At 39.3% G+C, this 19284-nt stretch overlaps 1 protein-coding gene across 2 annotated transcripts in view; it reads right to left on the bottom strand.

The window, feature by feature from the left end:
- The window catches only part of THUMPD1 (THUMP domain containing 1), an 89456-nt gene that overhangs the window by 39626 nt on the left and 30546 nt on the right, over nucleotides 1-19284 (bottom strand). For both annotated transcript variants that reach the window (XM_042971358.1, XM_042971360.1), the window contains one exon: nucleotides 4857-4965. The gene's annotated coding sequence lies outside the window, so the exon portion shown is untranslated. Of the gene's footprint in view, nucleotides 1-4856; nucleotides 4966-19284 lie in introns of those variants that run through there.

Below are 19284 nucleotides of genomic sequence, written 5' to 3'. Positions count from 1 at the left end.
AGTAGGGCTCTTTAACATCCCACTTATAGCAATGGACATATCTAAGCAGAAGATCAACAAGGAAACAATGGCTTTGAATGACACACTGGACAAGATGGACTTAACAAATATATTCACAACATTCAATCACAAAGTAGCAGAATACACGTTTTTCACGTGTGATGAATACCTGGTATTGTATGAAAGTGCTGAATCACTAAACACTAAATTGTACACCTGAAACTGATATTAAACTATATGTTAACTAATTTAAAGAAAAGCTTTTTTTAAAAAGTTCCATTTGCTCCACACCCTCACCAACACTTGTTGTTGTGAACCTTTTACATTTTAGTCATTCTGGTACGTATGCCATAGTATTTCATTATAGTTTAATATAAATTTTTAAATGCTTATTTGAGAAAGAGAGAGAAAGAGAGTTTGAGCAGGGGAGGGTCAGAGAGAGAGAGGGAGACACAGAATCCGAAGTAGGCTCCAGGCTCTGAGCTGTCAGCACAGAACTCAATGTGGGGCTCAAACTCACAGACTGTGAGATCATGACCTGAGCCAAGGTTGGACATTCAATTGACTGAGCCACCCAGCCACCCCTATAGTTTAGTATGATTTTAAGGGCCATATAGTAGTTCATTCCGTCAAAATGGTAAAGTTTTTTACTTTACTAATCTCTTATTGTTGGACATTCAGAGGGCTTTTTTTTTTGTTTTTCTTTTTTAAAGTTTATTTATTTTGAGAGAGAGAGCATGTGAGCAGGGGAAGGGCAGAGAGAGAGAGGGAGAGAGAGACAGAATCCCAAGCAGGCCCCATGGTGTCAGTGCAGAGCCCAACTCCAGGCTCAAACTCATGAACCATGAAATCATGACTGGAGCTGAAACCAAGAGTCAGACACTTAACCTACTGAGCCACCCACCACCCTTGTTTAGTTTTTCAATTTTTTTACTTTACAAACACTCAGATGATCATCCTTTACCATAAAATTTTTGTTTGCCAAAATCAGAAAAAAAGGGGTTATCACTACAGATATCACTTACACGTATTAGAAAGATAATAAGAGGGGTGCCTGAGTGGCTCTGTCGGTTAAGCGTCTGACTTCGGCTCAGGTCATGATCCCACGGTTTGTGGGTTCGAGCCTCACGTCAGGCTCTGGGCTGATAGCTCAGAGCCTGGAGCCCACTTTGGATTCTGTGTCTCCCTCTATCTGCCCCTCCGCTGCTTGCACTCTGTCTCTTGCATTGTCTTAAAAATAAATAAATGTTAGGGGCGCCTGGGTGGCTCAGTCGGTTAAGCATCTGACTTCGGCTCAGGTCATGATCTCGCGGTCCATGAGTTCGAGCCCCGCATCAGGCTCTGTGCTGATAGCTCAGAGCCTGGAGCCTGTTTCTGATTCTGTGTCTCCCTCTCTCTCTGACCCTCCCCCGTTCATGCTGTCTCTCCCTGTCTCAAAAATAAATAAACGTTAAAAAAAAATTTAAAGATAATAAGAAAATACTATGAACAGTTTCATGTCAACAAATTCAACAATATAGATGAAATGGAAAGATTCCTTAAAAAATTTATAACTTACCACACAAAATAAAACAAAAAGCCTAAAAAATCCAATATGTATTGTAATAACTGAAATATTTATTAACAAACTTACCAGAAGGAAAGCCCTAGTCCCAAGTGGTTTTACTGGTAAGTCCTATCAAAAATTTATGGGAGAAATAACACCAAATTTACAAAAACTCTTTCAGACAGTAGAAGAGCAAGTTACACAGGATATTATCAGATTTTAAGTTTTTGCCAATGTGACAAGTGAAAAATATTTCATGCTAGTCTTATTTGTTCTTTGATTATTAGTAAGATTGAAATTTTTCTTATGTTTATTGGTCTCTCTCTCATTTTAATACATGAATGTTTGTCTTTTTCTGATTGATTTTTAAGAGCTTGCTACAAAGTAAAGATAGTATCCCATTAGCTATCAAATGTGCTACAAACTGAAGCTACTTTTTAAAACTCCACATAGTGTAATTCATATGAAAGCTATGTGTGCAAGAGGTAATAACATAGGGTGATGTGCTGATTATGAAATTAAAAGTCCTCAATATACAGTCCTTCCACTTACATGCTATGACCTAAAATGCCTGCTCGCCATTAGAGAACTTTGAGTACAGGTATTATTATCTCACAGATCAAAACTGGGGGAGAAGTGGATCATTAATCCAGTCATTTCTTTACATGATGAAATCACTTAGCAGATTTTCAGTAGTGCCCTGAGGCACAAGGAGACAGGATAGGTTGGTTTTGATGGAAAAGGAGACAGGACATGAAAATCCAGAATATAAAAACCATAACACTCCCACAGGACAGAAGGAGGCCTTATGCAGCCAGATAAGGGAGAGACAATGAAGTGAGACAACCTCCAACTGGGGAAATATTTCATTACAGACTAGGGCCTACAACATATTTGTCTGGGGCTTAATCTATAAAGGGAACCAGAAATGTGATAAGACAAAGAAATATGTAGTATTATAATTCCTCTCAGAGAGAGTGAGAGTGTGTGGCTGGAAGTAATTTGGGATACTTTGTAAGAATCCTAATGTTTTCACTCTTATGTGAAACTTATCCTGAGAAACTTAACAGAAGCCCATGGGGGAGGGGAAGGAAAAAAAAAAAAAAAAGAGGTTAGAGTGGGAGAGAGCCAAAGCATAAGAGACTCTTATAAACTGAGAACAAACTGAGGGTTGATGGGGGGTGGGAGGAAGGGGAGGGGGGGTGATGGGTATTGAGGAGGGCACCTTTTGGGATGAGCACTGGGTGTTGTTTGGAAACCAATTTGACAATAAATTTCATATATTGAAAAAAAATAAAAAAAAATAAAACAAAAATAAATAAATAAATAAATAAACATTAAAACAAAGGAAAAAAAAAGAATCCTATAAAAGACACATGAGAAAAAGCAAGTAGTTGCAACACACGCAACTACGGAAAGTAGTTCAGACCAACTGCAGAGCTTCCATTCTGGCTAAGAGGGGCATGCAAGTCTGGCGGCACAGCTGATTTGCTTGGAACTCTGGGGATGAGGCTGCATGCTGTCACCTATGCCCTTCTTTTTCACCCTCCCCATACAGCAAACAGCCTTTCCCCCAAACAGATGTTGAACAAGTGTATAACGAATATTGGTTAAATGCTGGTTATAAAGAATACTGGGCTATCAGAGGGGCTACACATCTCAGTCTCACCCCGGCTGCAGGCGGGGGGAGGGAAGAGAAGTGGAGAGACACCACAGTTTTCATGGGATTCACTTGAATCCTCATGCTCTGAAGTTTGCTCTCTCCTCCCTGCCTTACAAAACAAAGAGAAAAAGAAGAAAAGGATAAAAGTCAGAGGATGTGTTTTGTTAACAAACAAACAAACAAACACCAAAACTCCTATCCCCTCCCTATAAAGAAAGGGTGATAGAGGTCCAACATCTCTTATCTACCATTCCGAAATCTGAGAAGCTCTGAAAAACAAAAGTGCTTTTCATATCTCATTTGGCAACAAAACCCAACCTATCAGGAAGTGAAACCATGTATAGTCTTTATTCATTCTAATTAATAGGAATATTCACCAATGCAGAAATATTTATGAGTATGATCTCAAGATGCAGCTTCTGATCCTGCAAGGGGAGTAGCATGGCTCTAGATATCATTATCACCTTAATAAAAACTGAAAAATACTGAATTTTAAAACATGTTAGCCATATAGATTTCAGGTAAGAAAAAATATTCAAAGACATTTTATGAGCTGCAAATGAGAAAATGTTCAACCAGAACAGTGCCTGACAGCTGAAAAACAGGAGTTCCATTTTCTTCTGCCCATATTTTGCTTGTGTGAATAGGAGCCCTTCTTCAGAAGTTAGCTCCAGGCTGGTTAATGGGGGTCAGATATCACAAATGAAGTACTGAGTAAAAATATTGGCAAGTTATATAAAAAATATAGAGTTTATATCCCTGATATATCCACAATTCTTTAAAGAGAAAAATATCAAACTTGATAGGAAATTAGGCAAAATACATGAATAGACAGTTTACAGGAAAAGGTAAACAAATGTGCCTTAAACATTAAAAAAAACCTGTAATGTTAATTTTGATTTGGAAATTGTTTTTCTCAGTTTTGTATGCTTAAAAGGTCCTCAAAACAATGGTGTCTAATAGTAATGAATCAACATAGAGCCTAGATCATGACTTCTAAATACCACTCCCTTTTCAAGGAGATCCTGTGAGAAATTGATGTTTCCAAGTGTAGAGCAGAGAAAATACCAGGTAAGCCTGGGACCTCTTGTTATATCAGAAAGTAAAGAAGTAATCAAATAATGATGGGGCATGTCAAAGGGCTGTCATTGACCTAACTTGATAAAATTTAGGCATCAAAAAGAATAATCATTGCAATTGGTTAAAAAAAACATTGTAGTTTTGGGCTGCCTGGGTGGCTCAGTCAGTTAACTGTCCAGCATTCGTTCGGCTCAGGTCATGATCTCACAGTTTGTGGGTTTGAGACCACAGTTTGTGGGTTCAGGCTTTGTGCTGACAGCTCAGAGCCTGGAGCCTGCTTTGGATTCTGTGTCTCCCTCTCTCTCTGCCCCTCCCCTGCTTGCACTCTGTCTCTCTATCTCTCTCAAAAATAAATAAATAAATAAATAAATAAATAAATAAATAAATAAATAAAAACTATTAGGTGATCCCTAATAACCTCCCAAAGTCCCCACCTCCTAATATCATCTCCTTGGGGGATAGGATTTCAAAACAAATTTGGGATGGGGGATGCAAATATTCAGACCACAGCAATGAGGAAACAATCACGCACATGCAGTATGTGAGATATTCAACAAGATTACTCACCTGGATTCAAAGGCAATGGCATGGGAACAAAAGCAGAAGGATTCCTCGAGGTCAGAAAGGACCAACAAAACATAACAACAAAATGCATCACATGGATCTTGTTTGGATCCTAGATATTTAAAAAAAAAAAAAGACATTTTGAGACAATTGAGGAGATTTTAGTTTGGAATAGGTATAAATTGTATTAAGGAATTATGTTTAATTATTTTAGGTGTGAAACAGTACTATTGTTATACAGGAGAGTGTCCTTATGTTTCAAGGATGAATGCTGAAGAATTTATTTATTTATTTATTTTTTAGTTTAAATGTGAATGTCTTTGGTTTTATTTTTTTTATTTTTATTTTTTCAATATATGAAATTTATTGTCAAATTGGTTTCCATACAACACCCAGTGATCATCCCAAAAGGTGCCCTCCTCAATACCCATCACCCACCCACCTCTCCCTCCCACCCCCCATCAACCCTCAGTTTGTTCTCAGTTTTTAAGAGTCTCTTATGCTTTGGCTCTCTCCCACTCTAACCTCTTTTTTTTTTTTTCTTCCCCTCCTCCATGGGTTTCTGTTAAGTTTCTCAGGATCCACATAAGAGTGAAAACATATGGTATCTGTCTTTCTCTGCATGGCTTATTTCACTTAGCATCACACTCTCCAGTTCCATCCACAGGGCCATATTTCGTTCTTTCTCATTGCCATGTAGTACCCCATTGTGTATATAAACCACAATTTCTTTATCCATTCATCAGTTGATGGACATTTAGGCTCTTTCCATCATTTGGCTATTGTTGAGAGTGCTGCTATAAACATTGGGGTACAAGTGCCCCTATGCATCAGTACTCCTGTATCCCTTGGGTCAATTCCTAGCAGTGCTATTGCTGGGTCATAGGGTAGGTCTATTTTTAATTTTCTGAGGAACCTCCACACTGCTTTCCAGAGTGGCTGCACCAATTTGCATTCCCACCAACAGTGCAAGAGGGTTCCCGTTTCTCCACATCCTCTCCAGCATCTATAGTCTCCTGATTTGTTCATTTTGGCCACTCTGACTGGCGTGAGGTGATATCTGAGTGTGGTCTGGATTTGTATTTCCCTGATAAGGAGCGACGTTGGAATGCTGAAGAATTTAAATGTGAAGAGAGTAATGTCTGCAACTAACTTTCAAATGATTTAGAAAAAAATGTGTATATACATATATATGTGTATATTCATATATGTGTATGTATGTCTGTGCATGTAAATAATGAGAGAAATAACCCAAATAGGGTAACAAGTTAAAGTACCCCCAAATGACTCTGATTCTAAAGATCCCCAAAACATACTTTGAAAACTATTAAGCTAGGCAATGTTCAAACTGGATTCCCCAAATTAGTATTTCTGATGGTGGCTGGTGGAAGCTCCCAGAAGCCAAAGTATAATCCATATCCCCATGCATGTCTCTCTTGGTGGCTCAATTCAATCATGGTAATATCTGGGATTTCTTAATACACTTTCATGAATGGACTTGTTCCCACTGGGTTTCTTCTCTGGCTTTTATAATCTTATATTCTGCTTTTTTTAAAATCTTATAATACAAGGCTTTCCTCATCATGTATATCAATACAGACAACGTCTGATCTGCCTCAGAAATGTCTGTTTCAAGAGTCAGTAACTCTCAACTGAAATTGCAGTGTGGGAGCAGGTGACTTTTTCCTTTGATTTCACAACCTCTCAAGGCAAGTAGATATTATTTCCTTTTCTTTTGTTGGGTAAAGTGTCTGGAGCTCTATGGTGCCTTCTACTTCTAAAGCTCCATCCTTCAATACTGACTGGTCCAAGAGAAAATTGTACAATGTGAGGGCATGAACAACTTCCTAAAACATGAAAATAAAATGCACACATTTTTATATAATTATTTAGAAGAGTAGGCTGGTACAGTGGAAGAGGTCAGAATTTAGCACCAGAAGACTGATGAAGACTTTACCAGTATGATCCTAATTTTTACCAGTAGTGTGGCCTTGGACAACTTATACCTCAACTTCTAAGATTAGATAGATAACTTCTAAATGACCAGACTACGAGTTGACACCCTTACTTCTCACTTGAAACACAATTTCCTCCCTTAGAAGCAGAAGGCAACATCTAAGGCAGCTGGGTGTTCTCTTCCGTAAACAGGTAATTATGACCACCTAGGTAATGTGGCATGTACAAAGGGATAGAAGGAGGTAACTTTCAAGTTCTGAGACTGCAAGGATGTTTTCACAAAAGGCATCCCACGTGTTTTCTCACTCATTCTGCCAACACCTGTATGTACTGTGATTAGTCCCGTTTTAGAAATGAGAAAATTGGGTCTAAGTGAGATGAAGCAGAAGGCACAGAGTATTTATACTTGACTAAGGGGGGATTCTCATAGAAATACCTGTATAAAAGCAGTGACATTATTTCATCAAAATCCCAACTATTCATTTATTCAGGTGATCTGTCACCAAAAGCCTCAGTCATTTCTAAGTCACTGCAGCGATCATACACCGTGAACCATGAGGAAGCAAGAAGGACACTTTAAGGGAATTTGAGAAACAGACAGAGGAGTCTGGGGATGACAAGTAAAAGCCACCAGGTTCCCAAGGAGGATAGAAATGCAATGAACATGATTGCCTCAATAAGAGGCTTGGCTAGAGTATATTTATGGTCCAGAAGAGAGAAGGATGGAGGTAGGGAGACTGAGAAGGAGATCCCTTCCCCGATTCTTATACAATAGCAGGAGGGACAGAAAGAAATGACAAAATTCTAAGTGGTATTTTGAATGGTACATCTTTTTAATGTATTTACTGAATCTTCACAAAATACAAGCTAATTTTACCTATAGTTTCTCATTTTATTTTATACAATTTTTTTTGTGTGATAGGAGCTATTAGTGTCCTACTTCATTAACAGGCTCAGAGAGGTTACGTGGTTTCCCCTGATAAGTTTCTGGGTCAAAATTCGAACTCAAACCTTTGACTTCAAGTTCCATGCATTTTCTTCTTCTTAATGATCACTAGAGAGAGGAGTTTAGGGAAAAGCAACTTCAATGCTTTCCAACCCAAGAAATCTTTGGAATGATGGTAACCAGCAAGAGAAAAAAGTAGGTACAATGGAAAACTAAATAGGGCAAAGTTCATAGTATAAGATAGTAATACCAATGGATATGTATCCAGATTGTTTCTTTTTTCTCCCTATAACAAATAGTTAATATGAATTGTGTAAAGGAGCATGGGACATATAGAAGCTGCAAGACTTGCTTATAAGGAAATAATTGTTTTGTAAATACATCATAAGAATTTATTGTTAAAATGATTTATATAATGACATCAGTGAACAGCAGACAAAAATAATTTATTGAACAAATGTTTATTTAAGTATCTCTTACGTGTCACATGCTGTTCTATGCCTTGGGCATACTATAGTGAATAAATCAGATAAAGTCTCTACCTTTGTAGATCTCATATAATAATGAAGAGATAGTCAAGGGCACCTGGGTGGCTCAGTCAGTTAAGCATAAGACTCTTGACATCAGCTCAGATCATGATCTCACGGTTGGTGGGATCAAGCCCTGTGTCGGGTTCTCTGCCCCTCCCCTACTCACACTGTCTCCCTCAAAATAAATAAGCAAGTATGTAAATTAATAAATAAATAAATAAATAAACAAATAAATAAATAAATAAATATTTTTTAAAAACTCATTAGGATAGTGGTACCTGGGTGGCTCAGTCGGTTTTGCATCTGACTTTGGCTCAGGTCATGATCTCGCAGTTGGTGGGTTTGAGGCCCGCGTTGGGCTCTGTACTGACTGCTCGAAGCTTGGAGCCTGCTTCAGATTCTCATTCTCTCTCTCTCTCTCTCTCTCTCTCTCTCTCTCTCTCTCTCTCTCTCTCTCCTGCTCGTCCTCTGTCTCTCTCTGTCTCAAAAATAAAAAATGTTAAAAAATTAAAAAAGAATAGCTAGGATATAGGCAGTAAACAAGCAAATTAATCAGCAATAGCCCAAATACCATGAAGTGTTAGAAAGGAAATAATAGGGGCGCCTGGATAGCTCAGTCAGTTAAGCATCCGACTTCCGCTCAGGTCATGATCTCACAGTCCGTGAGTTCAAGCCCTGCGTCGGGCTCTGTGCTGTCAGTTCAGAACATGGAGGCTCTTTCAGATTCTGTGTCTCCCTCTCTCTCTGCCCCTCCCCCACTCATGTTCTGTCTCTCTCTATAAAAAAATGAATAAATGTTTAAAAAGCTTGTAAAAAAGGAAATAATACAGGATGAGGGGTGATAATGTGACATTCTGAAAATGTGACATTTGACTTGATACCTGGTGAACAAGAATCAGTTATATGAAAATGTGAGTTGAAAATTTGAGTTGATGTATTCCAGGCTAAGGGAACAGTGAATGCAAAGGCCCTGAAGTAGGAACAACTTTGGCATGTTCAATGAACAAAGAAGATGGCTGGAGCATGGTGGGCAAGGGAGCGAAAAGTGGGAATAGATAAGGCTAGAGAGGTAGGCAAGAGCAAGGATATGTAGAGCAGTGGTTCTCAGTCCTCTCTGCTCATTAGAGTCACTAAGAAGTACTTTCTAAATGGGGCGCCTGGGTGGCTCAGTCGGTTGAGCATCCGACTTCGGCTCAGGTTATGATCTCACGGTCCATGAGTTTGAGCCCAAGGTCGGGCTCTGTGCTGACAGGTCAGAGCCTGGAGTTTGCTTTGGATTCTGTCTCTGCCCCTCCCCCACTCACGCTCTGTCTCTATCAAAAAATGAATAAACGTTAAAAAATTAAAAAAACAAACAAGTACTTTCTAAAAATAGAGATGACTGTGTCCCCTCTCTCAGATAGCCTGATTTAATTGGTCTGAAGTGGGACCCAGACGTAGGTGCTTTGAAAATCTTCCTGGAGATTCTGATAGATATTTAAGGTTCAGACTCTCTAATACTAAGACTTCCAGACAGTCTGAAGTAAGGAGAATATGTGTGGAAAGATTGTGGGTGGATGCAGAAAATTAATGAATTCTAAATGGAGTGAGCTGAAGAATCATTTCAAAAGAACTGCTCTTTCATGAACATTCTCCCACAGAGAAATGTGAGCAATCTTAATTGCCAGCCCTCCAGAGAACATAAAAGCATTGCCTGCCAAGAACACTTAGCCCAAGAGGCACCAATTCATAAAATATCAAGACTTTTCCATCTCTCAAGCTAGCTAACAGGTATTGATTTGGTCCAAAGGTGTTGGACACCTTTGTACATAATTTCATTTTTTATTCACAACAATTTCATCCTGTTAAGCATTTTAGAAATTAGAATACTAATCTTAGAGACACTAAGGGGTTTTAGAGACACTAAAACCCCTAGTGTCTAGTTTAGAGACACTAAAACACTAAGTCACTAAGTGTCTTAGAGACACTGTGGGGTTTTACATAATACCCCACAGCCACTATGCAGCAGAGCTGAAATTGGAACTTCATTCTCTCCGATTCCAAAAAGTCTATGGTTGTCACCATCTACTGTATATAAGATCTAGTTTGCTAGGTTTACAAAATGGTAAGTCTTTACTTTTTTAAGTATTGCTCCTCTGGAAAAGTTCTATTGGGTTATGTTATGAAAGACCTCCAAAAATAGAATGAATCTAACATATTCTTGTAAAAGGACAACTATGGTAGTCATTACCCAGCTATTCATCCCCCAAGTAATGTGAGAATATGCACTCTGGCCAAGGGGCAAGTTCTGACCAATGAGTAGGAATGATGTCCATCTTTTCTAGGCTAGAACATATAATTGTTTACTCCTCCACATCTACTGGCAACCCTTCAAATAACTGTTGTTCCATCTGCCAGGTCACTGAAGACCCATCATGGACAAGTAGCAAGAGCAAAAAAATAAAAATAAAAACAAAAAACAAACAAACAAAAACAAAAAAACAAAGCAAACCTTTGTTATGCCATACACCACCAAGATCTGAGTGATTATTTGATACACAGCATAGCATAGTTTATCCTGATACAAATTGGACCCTCTCTGAGTTTTACTAGGGATGACAAATTAATAGTTTTACTAGGAATGACAAATCACTAGTTCTATTTATGTAAGACACATGCCCACAGAAAACATTTGTATGTGTGTATATGTATGTGTATATGTGTGTATGTGTATGTTACTAATAAGTCCATTCAAAATTAAAAACTCCAAGTCCATTAGTGGAACACACTCCTCTAGGTATTTTGTCAGTATGACCGTTCAATCTGACAAGGCAGCTGATAATGGAAAACCAAATAATAGCTGCATTCAGACCACAAACACCTCCCTGGAAGGAAAATGCATATGCGAACCAAGCAAGGGCAAAAAGAATGTCTCTCAAAAAAGAGCCTACCCATGTTAATGTTTCTGTGGAAGATATACATTAATTCATTCAACAAATACTGGGAAAGCTACCATGTGCCAGGCATTACCCAAAGTGCTAGAGATAGAATAGTGAACAGAACAGACAGAAACCCCTCCAAAGGGTTATATTCCAAAGGAGTAAGGGAGGAAAATGACATAGCTCCAAAAGTATTTAATTGTGCTGGTACATTCTCTTCTTATTTTTCATGATCTGAACATCCATCTGAATAAACGAGAAATGCGGCAAACCAAAAACCTCCCTCATGCCTCAACATTTAGGGTAAAGTGTGAAACAATATACATGTTAATCTACCTACACTGTCTGAGGCCCTGAATTGCAGGTCACTAATTTGGCTTAAACTCTTAAATACTAGTTTTCCTTTCCCTTCATAGGAAACAATAGCTCTTTCTTCTTCTGGCTGCACCTGGTGTCCTGCCCACTGGCCTGGAGAAAGAAGTGGAGTCGATGTTTTAATCATCACATCTGGCATCTAAGTTTCCTTTCATCCCTTGGGAACTCCTGAAGATATTACTCTGCCTAGGGCAAGTATCCACTCAGGCCAGAAAGCTCCAGAGCTAGAGTTTAAAGTCAATGGTAGGGGTGCCTGGTAGGTGAGTTAATCGGTTAAGCATTTGACTCTTGGTTTTGGCTCAGGTCATGATCTCAGGGTTCATGGGATAGAGCCCCATGTCAGACTCTGTGCTGACAGCACAGAGACTGCTTGGGATTCTCTCTCTCCCTCTCTCTCTCTGCCCCTCACCTGCTCGTGCATGCAGTCTCTCCTTCTCAAAATAAATACACTTTTTAAAAAGCAATAGAGTCAATGGTAACAACATTTGTTACTCTAACTGGTATGTTTGCATAGAAAATACTGCAACTCATGGTCAACTATCATTTAATGTATGTGCCATCTCATCCAAGAATGACAAAGACAGTAACAGTACCACCTCATTTATTTTATTTTAATAGCTATGAGCTATATCCTTTCTCATATAGTGCAGTATTGGCCAGAATGCCCCAGTCACTGTTCTAATACTATACTGTAAGGCCAAATCTGACTAGTCAATCATTCTTATATTAATAAAGCACAACAGCAAGTGGATGTTGATTAACTGCTTGTAAAATATCATTTTTCATTGAAAGAAACCAGGACTCCTTAAAAAATGGCTGATTTTAGAACCTTGACAAGAAATGTACAAAAGCAGCCTGGGACATCTCATTGTGCCAGAAAGCAAGCAAGCTTTCAAAGACTGATGGGGTCAGTCAACAGGTCATATAAAAAAAAAAAAAAAAAACAACAACGACAAAAAAAAAAACAGAAGCCAGACTGAACGGGCTCCCATGAATCACTCTGGGACTATTCAAGCTATAAAAAAAAAATTACTTCATTAGACTGAAACACTGTGTGTGTGTGTTTGCGTGTGTGTGTGTGTGTGTGTGTGTTGTGTGTGTATACATTAATATATATAATTATATATTTCAGTTTATAATCTTATTTCAAAAATTTATTAGTCAAAAAAATTCATTAGTCGTCATTACAGGTTGCAAGAGCCCGAACTCATGATGCTGGAAATTGATGACAATAACAAAGAGAAAGAATCAAGCATTAAAATAATACGTAGGCTGAGCCAACTACTTAGCCTCTCAGGGTTCCAGTTTCCTCATTTATAAAATAGTACTAGTAGTGCCTACTTGATAGGCTTTTTGTGAGGAATACCTGAAATAATAGCATATGAGATCTCAAGAAATTATAAAGTACTATATACATGTAAAGGATAGTTGTTATTACCATGTGGACAGTTTCCAAACAAAACAGATCTCTGGGGGGTTTCAGACGCCTATCTTCTGGATTCTTATTCTTATCCAACCGTGAGGAGTGATTCAACATTCTCAGCCTCTGATCCAATAAGTTTAGCTAAGGGGTTAAGTGTAGATTGTCTATTCTGATATAATTTGCAATCTCCCCCTCAAAACCTATGCTGGATTATAAGTACTACCTCTCACTTGCCAGCGATGAAGTATGTTCCCAAAAGGCCTAGCTAATGGTGCAAGCTGCATGTCCATATACTCCCTGAGGTCTCCAGCATAACAAGGTCCCTGGTGATTGTCATCACTGGATGAAATCTTGGCCCTTCCAAAGGAACCATTAGAGGGCTGGTGGCAATTTAACAGTGGTGGCTTGTTACCTTGCCTTCCTTGCTTAGGTAAAAAGCTCCCGTAGGACACTTGTGTAACCAAGTAAAAAAGCATAGAGTACATATTGCCCCTTGTAGGAAGGAGAATTCAGCTCTTACAATCCAAACGAAGCAAAGACCTCAGAGATGCTCAAAGAGACAAATGGATCCCAAGTGAACATGGTTGGATGACTGTGCCCCAAATTTTGAATGAAAGCAGTAAGGAGAGAAAATATCTGAGAAGTGGAATTCAAGAGCGAGTCGTCCAGGAATTAGTGATTGTTTTTCATGGCATCCTTGAGAGAGAATACTGAGTACTGTCTCACATCCCCAGCTCCTGGCCCTGAGACTTGTGTGTAAAAAAACATGTAATAAGTGAGGCAGATATCTAGGATTGTCTGCATAACAACCAAGTTCTTAGAATAGCCTATCTCCTCAACTATATGACTATCATGACCGCATCCATGTGGAGAAACCTAAAAATCACTACCTCAGCCAGGTGATCAAGGTTAACATCATCAGCGACAGGTCAAGTTAATAGCAGGCACCCTTGATATGGCACTGCTGTGATGATCTTCCCCAACAGCAGTGACCCCAGTCTAGCCAAGGAAAAAACATTCCCTGGAACTCTCTGTACTGTCTTTGCCAGTTTTCTGTAAATTGAAACTATTCTAAAATAAGAATTCTTATTAAAATTATATTCAGGGAAATAGAACAAAGAATGGATTCAATGTCTTTTTTTGATAAGAACTGTGTGAAAATCATTGTGGAAGGGGATGATGGTGGCTATCACTAATACGATACCAAAGTGGAAAAGCTGTGCAGTGCCAAATCAGGAAATAATTGTGGTTATAGAGGTATGGAATAAAATATTTTTCTTTAGAAAAAGGAACTGGGGCGCCTGGGTGGCTCAGTCAGTTAAGCATCTCGCTCTCGGTTTCGGCTCAGGTCATGGTCTCAACGTTCATGAGTTCAAGCCCCACATCAGGCTCTGAACTGACAGTGTGGAGCCTGCTTGGGATTCTCTCTCTCCATCTCTCTGCCCCTACCCTGCTTACACTGCCTCTGTCTCTCTCAAAATAAATAAAAATTTTTTTTAAACTTAAAAAAAAAAGAAAAAGGAACTGAGGAAATGAATACAAAATAGGGTAGGAAATGAATACATAATGAATACAAAATAGGGTAGAAAAGCCAGATCAAAAACCAGAGTGAGATGAGTATATAAAATGTATGCCACAAAGACCTATCCATTTTCCAGAAGTGTGCCAGAAATTTGGCTAGAGCTTTCCTCCATCCAGATGAAAGAGGGAAAGAGGCATGATTGGGCACATGTAGTGTCCATATGACAAATACAGACCAGGTGCCTAGAAAAAAATCCCACTTTTTCCTGATATTCAGGTCAGAGAGAAAGTTTTCTCCTGCATCTTCCTGTGAACATCATATTTGTCATTCCTACACTAAATTCAGCAATGAATTTCTCTTCGGTTCATTTCTGTGCCCAAGGCAACAGAGCATTTCAGCAATACACAGTTTGATAATAGCAAATTATATGAAGGTTTAGAAGCAGACACATAACTATAACACAGCCACTAAGTCAAGATAGTCCATTGAGGTGGGATTTGGACTGACATCCTCTTCAGAAATTCAAGGAGACTGATAAGAACCATATCACTCTACACAGAGACAAGCCAAAGGTGGGGGCCAAATAATTAGTGGACACTACAATATTTCAGGCTATGCAGTAGGAATAAAGGTGTCATGGATGAATAAGACATGGCACCTGTCCTGGAGGCCATTACATTCTGGGGAAGAGGTATTTAAAGAAGTTAGCCACCAAACTGTTGCATGTCATGTGACTAGTTTAAAGAGGGAGTAGTTGATTATACCTTAATGGTGGTAAGGAAGGTGATGTGTGAGATAGGAAATGTTTTTTAAACAAGAGGTATTTAGGATGGCTACCCTGGTGATGTTGTAGTGGATCTATAGGAAGTGAAGATTCTAGGACACACAGGAGTTGGGGGTGCCACCCAAGTGAAATAGAAAGATTGGTTGACTTCTAATGCCGTTTCTAGCCCACAAACTGGAAGGAACCAAAACTATACTAGTCAATAACTTTTTTGATGGTAAGTAACTGAATCCCAAACTATATTGCTTGAGGGGAGAAAAGAATGTTCTGGCTTGGTGAATCAAGAATGTATGGATCAGCCAAACCATGGAAGATCCAGGTACAGCTGGGCCTTCTCCATGTTGTGGTCCCTTTCTGAGATGCCTGCCTGCTCTCTTTTCCACCTACTCACAGTCTTGCCATCCTCCAAAGCCCAACTCAAGTTTCATCTCCTCTAGGAACCTCTCTACACACACACCCCTGCCCAGGGGGATGGAATGTGCAAGGGAGGAGATTGCCACCTCCTAAGGAGCACTGTTATTGGTTGAACCAGTGCTATTTTCCAGGTGCTGTGCCAGCTGCTATCAGCCTCTTATATTACATCACGCCCACCCAGATAAGCTAGGATAATCACCCCATCTCAAGATCCTTAACACCTGCAAATTCCCTTTTGCTGTATTGGGTAACATACAGTTTCTGGGGATTAGGACATGGATATCTTTGGAGTGCCTTTATTCAGTCTACCACCTTGGGCTTGGCCTTGGCCTTCATTCATTAAAGGACCAAGGAGCCCTGTTGATGTCTGAGCACATGAGAGATACTCTCTTCTGGATATCATGTGGGGTAACAATGAACTCTGAAGGTGAAAAATGTCACTGTTTGATCATTGTCATCAGCAAGCAACTTTTAGCCACAGACTTCATGAAACCCAATCCTTGTTGCCAGCAACTGACATCCACAAAGGTACAAGCAGGCAAAGTTTATATTCAAACCAGTCAGCAACATTCTCTCAAAATTATTTCCAAGTGAGACAATGTCAGGACAGTCACCTAGTAGTGAGGTGAGACTTCTGATATGATTCCTTTAGCTGTCCTTTTCCAGGTTTGCCAAGCTACATCCAGCTATATCACAATAGTCAAGCATGCCAATGTTCTAGACTGTTTGGAAATCATGCCGTGAGGCTCTGATTATAGGTCATCGAAGCACAATGGATCTTGATATTATCAACTCCATGGACAAGAATAATCCACTAATGTGCTGGGGCTTAGCACTGAATCATAAAGGGAAGTTGTTCCTGCATTTCCTCTCTCCCCTCCTAGGTGTCTCTTATAAGCTGCTGTCCCTTTAACCACAGGTTGTCCAGGGAAACGTCAACTCCCCTCCCAACGGATTATGATCCTCCCAATTGTGCACCAGAGTCTCAGGACTACAATGGAACAGATGCCACCAAAAGAAAAGAAGGAAGGAACCAATTTCCTGGCTGAGGCAGAGCTGAGTCTTATGAAGGAGTCGAAGGCCTTTCTGGAACAATAATACCATCTTTGGGTAAGAGAAATAATGCATGTGGTAACATGGAAGTAACTCTAATAATGAGAACTTGTGCAAGTGTGTTTAAATGTATAGAACAGCGGTAAGAGAGGTCACACTGCCTTGCTGTAATTGGATAAGTGCCGATCCAACACTGAATAAAAGTCTCTTTGATGGGAAAATTGACTCTTCCGCTTTACAAAGATTGATAGAAATATAACAAATATTTATGATAGCATTTCCTTGCATTGCCTTTGGAGACAAGAAATGCAGGCTAGAATTGATGCTGCTCGCTAGATGAATAGCTTTTCGTAAATCACTTACCTCTCAGTGCCTTGGTCACTTTATATGTAAAACAAAATGCCTGCATCCAAGAGGTGTTAAGAGAATTAAACAAGATAGTGCATAAAAATACGTCACAGTGCTGAGTGCACAACAATTGCCTAAACATCTTTCCACTGTTAATGTTTCCCTTAACACATTGGAAATCACTAAGACTTTAAAAATCACCTATTTCGAATCTCTCACTTTTAAAGATATCTTCTGGAAATATTTTGTTAAACATGTGTATGTACTAATTTCTACATAGATAATGTCTTGACCGAAAAAACTCAGTGATTCTCATATTTGACCCTGGAATCATATGGACTTCCCACAGGATCCAAAGCCAGGAAATGGCTATGTTCAATGCAAAATGGTGGCTCCTCGGAGATTCGTGGTCTCCTTAAAGGCCTATCCATACAAATCTCAGAAAATCAAAAGCAGACCAAAGAGATAGAAAGAAGAAATGTTACTGGCAAAACAATTTTACAGTTTAACTGAAAAATCCTACCCTGTGATATGTTGATTTGTATTTTATTAGTAATGATTATGTTTGCATATGCAAGACCTATTTCACTGATTAGGCACATAACATGGGTAATGCTAAAGTGTATATTCAGATCAAATCTGTTTTATGATATTTAGTTTTTGATTTATTGTTAGTTTTTTATTTAGTTTTGATTTGTTGTTGCAATGTATAGCCTCTACCCACACCATCTAGATAGGTTACAGAGGTATCAGAAATCAGAACAATTCATGAAAAATCATTTTTCAATTTAGAGGAGAAGATGAAGGAGATTTGCATTAAAAACTATCTGCTCTATTATCTGCACTATTCTTCTTAGGAAGCAAGAATGTTCCAAATATCTCATGTCTTGAGAATCTTTCCAATTCATCATTAAACTAGGACCAAGAAAGGTCAAAATGATGGAAATGAAGGCTAGAATGCTTCAGACTGATGGGGGCTCAGTTCAGCCCCAAGAGCCTGGAGCACAGTGACAGGGCATAAAAGAGGCACAATAAGCCACCAAAATATTGATAGCTCCAATCCAACAGCTTTTCTAGTTTGGGTTTTTTTGTTTTTTGGTTTTTGTCTTTTTGGATATCAAACAGCTAAAGCCTTCTGCCATAAATAGTTTTGAAGTTTGATTCTTAATGTGAAGCATTTACTGAGTCCTAGCCACCCACCAGGCACTGTGCTAGAGTGCTCATTTTAACCCCACAGCCAGCCAGTGAAGAAGGTACTTCCATTACTCTCATTGCACAAATGTGATGAAACTTGGAAATGCTAAGCAGTTTGGCAAAGGGCATGCAGAGAGACAAGCGTGGATGCAAGCATGTGTGGGGTGTGTGTGTGTGTGTGTGTGTGTGTGTTTAGGGGAGAAGTGGGGTCTCACTTTCAGTAAAATGCTAAATCATAAACATGGCCCCCAATATTCTCCCTCTCCCTGCTCTTCTCTACTCTTGTTACCTCCACCACACTTGCCCAGGTGATCCCTCGTCTGTCTTCCTTGACATAGCAGAGAGTTTAATACCAATGGTATTGCCATAATTAGCTCTTCCTGGGATACAGTAAATTGCATTTGCACCAAATGGGCTTTCGCTTCTCCAGACGTCTCTCTGAACAGCAAAGAAGGCTTGGCAACAATGAAGGGATGGTACACCCTACACCCTTTGTTCTACTATTTATGTTATCACCATGTGGCAGACTCAGGCACCCTGTGCACCTGCAGATTTTTCCACTCCATACAAGGCAACTAAGTAGGACTGAAAGGCAATATTCATCAGCAAGAAACCTTGATCGAAGAAGGCAGCACAAGGGAGGCTGAATAGCAAAGAGGTTGAGGACACAAGCTCTGAGGACAGATCATACAGGTCCAAACTTTGCCTCTGCCACTATAAGATGGATGACCTTGGGCACACTACTTAAGTCTACATGGGTCTCAGTTTCCCCATCTTTAAAATGGAGATAATAATGACACCAGCATCAAAAGCTTGTCATGAATGCTGAATGATATCAGGAATGCAAAATGCCTGGTCTACAGCAAGCACTTAATAAACATTGGCTTCTGTTATTGAAGATGGCTCTGTAGGTCATGTTAAGTACCAAGGATGCAATGCATAGCCTCTACCCACACCATTTAGGTAGG

This window comes from Panthera tigris, chromosome E3 (assembly GCF_018350195.1).
Source record: "Panthera tigris isolate Pti1 chromosome E3, P.tigris_Pti1_mat1.1, whole genome shotgun sequence".
NCBI classification, from domain to species: domain Eukaryota; kingdom Metazoa; phylum Chordata; class Mammalia; order Carnivora; family Felidae; genus Panthera; species Panthera tigris.
This window is presented reverse-complemented; position numbering and strand designations above follow the sequence as displayed.